Genomic DNA, 11,802 nt, shown 5'->3' with positions numbered 1-11,802 from the left:
GCGTTGAAGTCTCCAGCTAATATTACTCGATTGTTAAGTTTAAAAATTGTATCTAGGGTATTTGTGATTTCTGTGGTTGTAGCTCCCCTAGACACATAGATGGAGACAAAAGTGATTGGTTGTGAGTGTGTGGGCGTGACTGTAATTGCCAGAGCTTCAATGGCTGAGGAGGGCGTGGTTAATGTTATTTGATAATGAGGGATGGAGCGCTTAATTAAAATAATTATTCCGCCTGCTGTTCTTCTTGCTTTGGCCTGTCAAATCTGTACAGTACGTAATTATTAATGCTAAATTTTTTGTTCGGGTCAAGCATGTGTTCTTGTATGAAAACAATATTGGGGCTATACTCATTTACGAAGTCTCTTAATTCAGTTAGTTTATGAAATAGGCCGTTTGCGTTCCATGTAACTATAGAAAAATCATTTGTTGTATTATACATGTTGTGGGTTAAATATGTTGGCTTCTTCACAGATGTTGAAGAGGATTAGCAATTTTTCCATTGGAGTATCTGCTTCTTTGATGGCTTGCATATTGAGTTTTAGTAGATGTAATAATTTAGATAAGTTGCCTGTGCCAAATGCTGTGTAAATGTCTTTGAGTGTTGAAAAGAAATCAGAGAATTGGCTGATGTTTGTAGTATTGTTGCTGTTGGTATTATTAGGTTTTGTTGTTTTGGTGATAGCTTGTGCATAAGTTTTTGTGCTTGTAACTGTAGCTGAGGGTGTAATGATAGTGTTTTGTGTAGTGGTGGTTTTGTTTGTGTTTGTGCGTGGTTTGGCCTTCAGTGTATGGTTTGTTCGGACTGAACTGGTAGGGCCGTCACGTGGAAGTGAAATATAGAATTTGGTCTCGTGCTTCAAACACGGGGGAGGTTGAGAGCGCAGATTTATTTATATTTATCTTTACTCTTTTCTGTTTTTGGTTTTGAAGACCCTGGTGCTTTGTTTTCACTTAGCTATTTAATTTTCAGCTTATCAGACCCTTTTTTCCTCTTGCTTTCATCGTGCATAATTTGCTTAGTTTAGATTTCTGTAGATTTTTATTTGTATATATATTTAATAATTATTTTTTCTAGTCGATAATTAATTGTAAATATTATAGTATTTTAATTAATTTTCTTATAAATTTTTAAATTTTGTAAATGGCTCGGAGAGGCCTCAGCATTGCCGAAACAATGTGAGTTTCCTTTTCTTCCCGGTTCTTTTTTGGGAGCTATAGAGTAGCAGGCCTCCCCGTGGCCCTGGGTTATGCTACATTATGGCTGGGTTATGCTCCCAGGTCCTGGGTTATGCTAAATCTGCTACAGAGGTCATATTCTACTGTTTTTTAATCATAGACAAAGTATTTTACTGTAATACGTGCTTCACAGCAATGCTCACCTATCGCAGCTCGTGCGGCTCAGTGTGTTCGCTTCGGACACACCCACAAAATGGAAACGATTTGTAGAATTTGTAAAATTATACCTGCATACTCTCCTAGGCCTGAATAGACTGCCTACAAATTTTTTTTTGGTAAAATTCCACCTTTAAAGAGTAGCGTGCCGGAAGGTGTTAATGTTACAGCTGCAACATCAAGTTTTAGGGTTCTGAAAATGTATGCCAGCAATATTTAGAATATCTGATGCTGGTATATATTATATTTCCTCCATCCCAAATTAGTAGCTACATTCAGGTTCAAATATTGGCTCAAATTAGTTGCTCCATTTCAAGTAGGTGGAGTCATAAATAACTTTCGACTCTGTTAGTAGATCGGCAGCAGTAAAATTATACAATGTACTACAATGAATACACAAGTGTAACTAGGTTTTCATTCTCAGTTTTTATTTTCCACAAACGTAGCACTTATTCTGGGACAATTTTTTCGAAGCAAATTTAAAAGATTCGCGCGATTTTAAAAGCCACGCCCTATTTTGTAAAGACTTTACCGCTAGTATATCCAAAAAATCATGTTTATGTGATTAAGGTAAAGCCTTGAGAGCTATCTGCCTAAAGTGAGGGGTGGTCTCTTGGAGGACTTCCTAAGGCAAGTGAGACGGATCACTGAATTCATTAGCTAGAAGAAAGTTTTATGCGATTACTGATGGAAGAGGCTTTACAAAATGAGGAGTGCCTTAAAGGGTGTGAGAAACCTAGACTTTAATTTATTATACTTATAAGTTTTTCTTTCTTCATATGTTTTAGAAATACTTATTGATCTACTATGCTCACGGTATACAAAATAAGACTCAACTCACTATCAATTGCACTTGTTTTGCAAAACGGCTATCATGGAATGCAAAATGTGCACATTGCATAAATAAAATATAATGCTTAGAAATTATTTCATAATTGATAATCTCTGAGGATTTTAATTTTTCTTACTTTTTCCCTTTCATGGTTATTCTTTCTCATGAAACTCTCTATTTCTGCTACAGTCTGAACAATATTTCTTCTTTTGCACAATAGTAATATTAATTTATTGGTATTCTTTATTTTACAACAAGTACAGTAAGCCGTATTTTTTTATAATTGTCTTCTTTCAACCGATCTTTTGATTACATTGTTTTTAACTATCCAAGCCTAAAACTGAGAGCTCCGTTTTTAGAACACTGTTAAGATACTTTTGTTATGGATTTTGTGTTTAGTTAGCTATTTTTAGTAGAATTATAATTAAAATTGTTTTATATCCCCGTGCAATGCAGCACGAGACACGCTTTAAGAGAAAGCTACGCGGTAAAAGAAAAATACAGGAACACGCGCGTTTAACATTTAACAAATAGATGTCTCTTAATTTATATTTAGTTTGAATAAATGTAATTGACTACTATGTTAGCTGTAACTGTAATTCTACTCTTTTGCTTTCCAGAAATCTCGAGAAAACAGAAATTACCAGAACATTCTTGCGACAGGTTAAAAAGCTTTAAAAATCCTCCTCCCCCTGGTGAGAGACATCTGAGCTCGGTTGCTGTTATTTTTGCATTCTCCGCGCTTTAGATTGCGTTCTATTTAACGTTTCAGTAGTTTAAAATATAGCTATTGATTATATTGCGTAATATTGTGATAATGCGTGAATATCGTTGAGGAAAAATCCAACCTTTTGTGATAAGAATTTTGTTTTGTTTCTTGAGATAAGAATAAGTTTATTAACTTTTTATCGGAATTGTGCGTTGAATCCATTGCGAACCCGTACTCACGCAATGCTATTTTTGTGGAGAGCACGTTTTAGACAAGTTCTATAAAAATAAAATAAAGCGATGAATAGGCGCATAGTCAGGAGGGTTCCCTTGGCGCCCGAACAACCCACGATCGAGCATTACTTATGCTTCGAAAAAAAAAAATGCAAAATTATTTTCAGAAAATAAGTTAAAATTTTTTAAATATTGGTTTTTAGCTTCCTAAAAAATTCATGTGATTAGCCCTGACAATACCGAAAGATCACGATTTCAGGAAAATTCCTCCTGGAAAATAATTCGAAAGTTATGTGACAGTTTCTAGACTAGTTCTTATTAAATTAAAATACTTCATAAAATAAATTTATAAAGCTATTGAATGAAACTTTTCTCTTAACATATTTAAAACATATCTAAGGAGTAATAGATTAAATATTTCTAAGATTATTAAGTAATTTTCTTCTAAAGGAATTAAAAAATAAAAACAAACAAAAGCTTCTTTAGAGAAATTATTCTACTATTAAAATTCATATACTACAGGAATTAACATCCCATTTTATCCAAAATTAAATAAATGCATTTTAAGTGATAAATCAAGTTGTGCAGAAATTTTAAATATGAATACAATCATCTTAATTATTTAAAAAAGCTGAATGTGAAGATTTGAAAAATTAAGAGGAAAAAGCTTTCTAAATTATTTGCTAGAAATCTGACATTCTGAAACATGAATAGACGCATACACACACACTCACTCATATTTATATGCATAAAACACACGTATTGATAGATATTATTCACATATGATTATATATTGAAAATATATGTATATGTGCATGCGTGTGTGTAGACACACGCATGCATATAGAGAGAAATTTTGTAAAGTTTGAGACATAAATTTTTATTTTTTCTCAAACAGTAAGTTTTAAAAATAGTATTACTGGAACAAATTTACATTGCAAAGTAAAAATGTTTTTCATTCAAACAACGCACTTCCTAACGCCGAATAGCAGAATGTAACTGTGACATCACTCATGTGGGCAGAGTTAATGGTAGGCCTTATCTGGATTGTCATTGGACAAACTCAAGCCGTTGTCCTAGCAGTGTACATTTTGCTTATACGCTTACCGGTAAAACCTGATAAGATTGAAACCCTGAATACTATTCAAGATGTACCTCTTTCAATGATGAAAAACGATGAGGCGTTTTCTTAGAAATGTTTCTGCTGCAGTCGTTTTCGGAAGGAATAAGAGTTACCAGTTACCTGAGCAAATCGCTTATTTGAATGAGAAACAATCATAATTTCACGGTGAAATGATGAAACTATTGATGTAGCACAGAGACATATTTCTGTGCTCTGATTTAAATGATTCTTGCATGAATGCTAAAACTTACGTCTCCGCTCTAGCTTGGAATACCCAGAATGATTATTTACAGCATACATGTTTAACGAATAGTATCTGGTAAAAAATAAAGTTTCTTACATCAGTTACTGAATTATTTGTAATAAAATTGATAACAACGTATTCTGAGGCTTTTACAAATATGGAACAAAAATGTAAATGGTTTACAGATAACCACTCGATTACGTAAAACAAAATTTTGTATCAAGTATTCTCTTTCCAAAGATCTGGTCAGCATTTTGTCCGTAGTTAATGCATAGGGGTCGCTCGGTTGTAAGGAATATAAATATTTTCATTCTTGTGCCTAATTGGTCTATAATTCGAACTAGATAATTTCTGTTTTGGTCGCGAAAAATTCTTCACCTAGTTATAGTTCCTATGAGTACAAAACCTGGATTATTTTTCTTTAATAAATAAATGTTGACACCTTGAATTAAAACTTTCAAGTTGCTGCTCTGTACTTGTGGGCCCACCAGCGGCTGAGCGGTAAAATTGCGTAACACTGGTAGTTCGGTCCGAGGTTCGAATCCCGCGAACGGGGTGACTGAATGTGCGTTTTCGTAGTTTTCCCCATATGTAACGTGTATACAAGCCAGGTTCCCTTAGAAAGTCCTCCACAAAGGCATCTCTCCCCTTAGGCAGATAGCCCTAGTGTGCTTTGCCGTATTTACAATAAACTACAATACAATGCTCTGCACTTGTGAAGAATAATCCAGTTGAGTTGATAATATCGCATGATCTTTCAGTATTCTTTTCTACAATGACAGTTGAACTTCGACGAATGTGAGTGTGGGTGAGTGTGTGTGATTATGGCAAAGCCTCGAGGGCTATATGCCTAAGAGGAGGAATGCCTTCTTGGAGGACTATCTAAGGGTAACTGGCTCGTATACACGTTACACATGGGAAAACCACGAAAACGCCCATGCAGCTAGCCCTTTCGCGGAATGCGAACCGCGGACTGAACTACCAGTGTTCAGCGGCTTTACCGCTCGGCCGCTGGTGTGCCCCTTCGACGAATGAAATTCATGTCTATGTTTGAAGGTCAGAATTCGCATTTCGTGTGAACTTTTGCTCAGCAGTAAACAAATTTATGCTTAATTACATTTAGCGAAACAAAGTCTCTTGGAGGGAACAGTTTACTTACAGTGAATGGATTATACACTACAAGTAATGAGCTTATCTATTCCTTGAACTAAAATCTTTAAGAAGACAAATATATGCCCATTGGCATGGATTATATACTATGGCTATGTTTTCAAGGGAAACTGGTTAGTAAATTTCTTATACAGACGGCATATCATGTAAAGCATATGCAGTCAGCCCACGTGTCTAGAATCGAGCTCAAGTGGAAGTACCAATATTCAGCAACATTATTGCCCGGGCGCTCATAGGTCCATGTAGCTTGATAACACGTCAACACTGTGTTCACGCAATCTCAAAACAAATTTGAAAATTTTATTCTTTTGCAACTAATTGAATTTCAACTGCAATCCACGTTCACGTGAAAACTCTGACAGAGCGATTAAAGAGTCAGTTTCGTACCTTGATACAGACGCAATTATACCGCATATAGCAGTAGTTCCGCGTAACCTGAAATATTTCCACACTGGGTATTGCGTTGAGAATTTTTCTAATTAAATACCAAAGGCTCAAGGATTATAAATTTAGAACTATTATCTTAATGATCGCTTCACTCCACATCAAATATTCAAAAAGAGAAAGGACAAAATGGACAATAGCTACACATGGGAAAATTTAATGTGAATATAGTAATTTATTGTTGGTATGCTGCGCTTTACCAGAAACGATGAAGTGAATATAACTGATACATTTACACATATGGTAATTATACTGAGTTTCTGCTGTTTGGGTAGTACTTTCCAGTAACCTAAGATTATTCAACTGTGGGCGTTGTGGTAAGAAGTCCCTTACTGTATTGTTGGGCAGAGTGAACGTAAATAGGAGTAAGGGTTCCCCCTTACTCCTATTTACGGCTTAAGGCTTAAGAATATATTGTAATAATTTTGTGGGAGCAATTGTGTCAAAGAAAGTTTATGAAAGTACAAACAAACGTTAAACTCAGAGATAAAATCTAAATTATTAGTAGGTTTTAGCCAAAATTTCTGTATATGAAAGGTCGAAATGGTAATAAAAGAAGTAATTTATTCATTTGTGCAAAGCATTTTATTTACTTGTACACCAACTACCTAATTATTGCCACTTCTTGCAAACGTAATTATGATCTAATCAGGAAAAAAAATCTGACATCTGAATCCATCACCATCACGCACATTCTAAATCGGATTTCTGAGTTACCTTCCTGGAAGCATTTACGGTGCAAAGCAGATAGTACACTCATGTCCATAAATTAAGGATAATTCGGAGTCACGCGGAAATCGAACTCTAAAATAAATATAGCACCTGCAAAATCACTACACACATCTTCAAGAATCATATGCAAATTTCAGGAAGTAACCAGATGACACCGATGGAACGTCACAATGACGAGAGTGTAAGAGAGTGATATATAAGGAATACAGGCAAAGAAGTAAAATTGTTCGCAGGCGCTTTATAAGCATTTCAGTGCAATAGCGGAATAGTTATGACACAAAGGACGCATTTGGATGATTTTTTTACGTGGTAGAATTATCGGCCGTCTGGAATGTGGGCGTACCCAACTGGAAGTATCAGACGAACTTGGAATTGCCCAGAGTATGATCTCCAGGCTTTGGCAACGATTCCAAGATGATGGTAATGTGAGTAGACGTTACAGCACAGGTCGCCGCAGAGTTACAACGCCGAATGAGGACCGGTATTTGGCAGTTACTGCCAAAAGAAATAGGCGGAGCACAGCCTCAGACCTGTCTCGTCAGCTCTCTTCAGCCACTGGTACGACAATTTCAAGGCAGACCGTGTACAGACGCTTAGGGCAGATTGGTCTGTATGCTCGTAGACCTGTCAGATGCGTTCCACTTACTGAAACTCACTGTCACCTGTGGCTAGCCTGGAGTAGAGAGCATGCATTGTGGACACCGCAACCGTGGGCTTGTGTGATGTTTTCCGACGAGTCCAGGTTTAGCTTGCAGTCTGATTCTCGCCGAACTTTCATATAAAGAGCTCCAGGTACCCGTTACCACCAAGAAAACATCATTGAACGACACCGTTACGGTGGTGCAGGAGTGCTCGTTTGGCGTGGAATTATTATGGGTTCCAGAACTGACCTGCATGCTCAAATTGGAACCATGACAAGCCAAATCTATCGGGACGTCATTCTGGAACAACATGTATGTTTCTTTCGGGGCGGCATGGGCGCACAATTTGTGTTTATGGATGACAACGCCCGTCCTCACCGTGCAAACATCGTAAGCGAATGCCTTCAATCGGAGGATATCACCCGTATGGATTGGCCAGCATTCTGACCGGACTTAATCCAGCAGAGCACTTGTGGGACATACTTGGCCGACGAGTTGCAGCCCGTCAACCTCCTCCTACATGTCTACCGGAACTTCGGAGAGCATTGCTTTTTGAGTGGTGTAATAGCCCCCAAGATCAGATCGATAATTTCATACTCAGCATGCCTAACGTTGTACGAACTGTATTGCATCGTCTGGGAGACATACAATGTATTAACAATGATACCAACCATGTAATATTGGTTTTTTGTAAATAGGATTTTTTTTTGTAATTTGCTCCAGGGCGAAAAATTCGCTAATTTTTTTAATAATATTAAACATATAGCATCTTTTTTTTTGCTCTTTACCTTTTGTTTAATAAATAAGCTTTACATATAAGTCAAATTTGGTTTACTTATAACTCTTTCTTTTCCTGATTTTGCATGGATGCAAAATTAATTTATGGAATTTATGGACATGAATGTAGAAACAATTCAAACAAAAAAACAAATCAGCTGATGTAAGTAAAATATATTTTATTCTAAAGCCACCGCTCTGCCAGAAAAAGACAAAGCAGTTTCTTTAAAAAAGAAGTGCAAATATGGAGAAAAACCAATGACGTCTGTAAATTTAAAATACATAAAGCGCAGGTGTATATGTGAGCACTAGTGAGTAACTCATTTTCTATAAGTTTTATAATAATAATCTTAAAATGTGCATACGATTTTAAATATCGATAGCATCATCCAATGGAAACCTGCCTCAATGTCAGACGCCTTTCATTCAAAGCTATTAACAAATTTTCAAATTTTAAGAACACAGTTTTCGAAGTATTTGACAGCTCAACCTGTATAAGATTCATTCATTTCTTTAAAAGTTGGTAAAGGGTTGTCATAGATTTTCTTAAAACGTTATCAGAGATAAATGCTAGTATTGATTAGAGATAGATGTTGATATTGATTAATGATAAACGAAATATCATACATTGTTTGGAAAGAAAGAAGAAGTAGTTGTGAGATTATCTGCACGACCAAGTATCAATTTTAATATTTTAATATTAATCTCCAAAAGTCTGACATATTTGACGCGACTCAAATAGATACGGAAAATGGACTCACACTGTTCAAAAATTGATCTGCATTTTCTTACAAGGGTTTTTTTTTCCCCTTAAATTTTATTTTTTAAAACACATGTTTGTAATCAAAGTTCGCACCGATTTAATGATGGAAAAACAATAAAACTTGAATCATCATTATACAAGCTAAAAAAGAAACAGGTAATTGTGAAAATAAAATATTCTAACAACGACTATAATCAAAAGTCATGAAAATAATCAAATCTGTAACTTCAAATCTTTATATAAGATTTATATTTCTGACTGCGCCGCTGAGGGGGTATAGTGGTTAGGGAAGACTGCGTGCTATACCGAAGGGCCCGAGTTCGAATCCTGGAGAAGTCATGGATGTAAAATTGTCTGTCCCTTTTTTGGGAGGCAATAATGGCGCACCTATTAGGTGCTTCCATAATAAAGAGACCACCGATCTGGCCTCAGGAGATTATAATACCGACATAGACAAGTACTCAGCATTAGAAAAAAAACATATTTATGTTTGTAATCTCGTTAAAAGATTCGTAATCTTTGAATAACACGCAAATTTCTAGAGGCCTTTCTCACGTTTGTTTTTAATGGTAATCAAACTAATGTGAAAGTGGACTCAAAAATCATTTTTAAATGAACTCCATACTCTTATACGTATCTGGATATTTGTATAAATCCATATTGGGCAAGGTATTATTGTGTCGAAGGGCTAGAGTCTAAATGGAACGATTATTTCGACTGCCTCCGAGTGAAGTCTGTTAGAAGGGGGATCCGACGAAAATATCGCGCACGAAAACGTCGTGGAAAAAAACATAAGAAGGAAACTTCGTTGTAGAAATCATGCAGCAGGAAAGAAAGAAAAAATATTGTAGTTCTAAAGCATCGTGGTACAAAACCATCGTTGAAGGAAAGAAAGTGTATCAAAAACTTCGCAGTTTAAAAATATCAGCGTCGAAAATATAGTCCTAAAAAACAAATTATCTTCAAATTATCGCATGACTATAACTTTGCAGATATATCTCTTAAACTATTAAAAGGTGCTGGTGTGTATTCGAGGAATGAATCCTAAGTGCAAGTAAGAATAAGGAATATTTTTACCTCTATATTTCATATATTTGCTTTTATTAATAATTTTTTGTGCTAAAAATCCAAGAAAGAAACTTTTGCATTGAAAAGCTGAAAAGAAGTAGAGAATTAAGGCTACGTATGAGTACGTGCTTAATTATACGTAGTTTTTTATTTTAAGAAAATTTTAAATTTATGTACTTAAATATTAAAAGTCATTATTTAATTAATTTTTTTTAAATCTTATATTTGCTTCATGAAAAATATATTCTAAAAATATATTCCTTCTAAGAATTTAGAAAAGGGAAAATAAGCATTTGCATCAGATTATATATATTAAAAATGTTTATTTATTTCTAAAATTGCTAATATGATATTCTTTGAATAAAATTGTTTTGTTTTGTTTCTGTTCATTGGTCTTCTTAAAAGTGTAATTAATCCTTTTATATAAAGCCTCCTCTGGATATTACAAATTTAGTTATGACGAAACATGTGATGAGGAACTACGTAATATTTCAGTAAGGAATTTGGATATATTGGATTATCTGAAAACACATTAGGGCTATCTGCCTTGGGGAAGGGAAGCCTTTGGGGAGGACGGTCTCAGGAAATGTCTCGTACCCACATTATATATTAGGAAAACCAAAAAATCTCAAGCAGAAAGTTCCTACTCTAGATCAAGCTACCAGTGTTCAGCGATTTTACCTTTCTACCATTAGTGGACGTTTGAATTGATTATTAACGGAAACGCATTCATTTTCACAATATTCATTGAAAAAAATCAAATTTAAAATTAGATCTAAAAAATGTAAAGGCAGATTTTTACAAAAAGAAAATATATGTACAATAAATCCTCTTGTCGACTACCATCCTAAGACGACCAATGTTTCTGAGAATATAATTAAATATAGATATTAAACAATGTCTCTCTAAGATGACCACATCCACAGAAGACTAAAGACATATGGATTCGTTAATCATAGCATTAAAACGCATTATAAATAATTTAAAAATGCAATTAAATCTCTTAGAGATATTTTTTTCGTAAATTTTTTAGTTATTGCTGGAACTTCTAGAACGAAATGCTCAGCCATCTTTCTTTTACGACCACTTCTTAAAGTGGCCAGTATAACCTTGAAATTTAGGTATTAAATCTCACCTGTCTAATATTTCCCATTCAGGCAATTTTTTAATATCAGGTATCACATTTCAGCAAAAATATCCATATCATCCATTTCTGAATCGATTTGGATGATTTCTTGTGTGATATCTTATACGGACAGAATAAAGAATTCTCTCTTTCCACAGCGGATTTTAAAATGAAATCAAAAGGAATTTTTTCCGTGACATCTGTACGTATGTAGATATATATGTGTGTATGTATCTCGCATGACTCAAAAAGGATTAGCCGCAGAACGTTGAAATTTTGTAAATATACGCATGTAGGTGTGCTCCTTCCTTTTATATTGCAGTGAGCAGTACGAAACGTTACATGTATATGCATACAATATAATGTACACTCAAACCCCTTATCCAGTTTAATAGTTCCTACCCGGCCTTTATTTTCGTAATGTTGTTAGTAGTCATATACTTCTAGTTATCGAAATGTTTTAAAATACGAAAATATTAATGTTTTGCCAATGTCAAATTTAAAAAAAAAAACATTTCCACAAATAAGTAAAACCAAATTTCAATGCA

This window comes from Stegodyphus dumicola, chromosome 1, assembly GCF_044657685.1.
Source record: "Stegodyphus dumicola isolate Sdum_Otavi_A_Nest chromosome 1, ASM4465768v1".
NCBI classification, from domain to species: Eukaryota; Metazoa; Arthropoda; class Arachnida; order Araneae; family Eresidae; genus Stegodyphus; species Stegodyphus dumicola.
The sequence above is the reverse complement of the archived record's forward strand: the minus strand, read 5'-3'. Positions refer to the sequence as shown.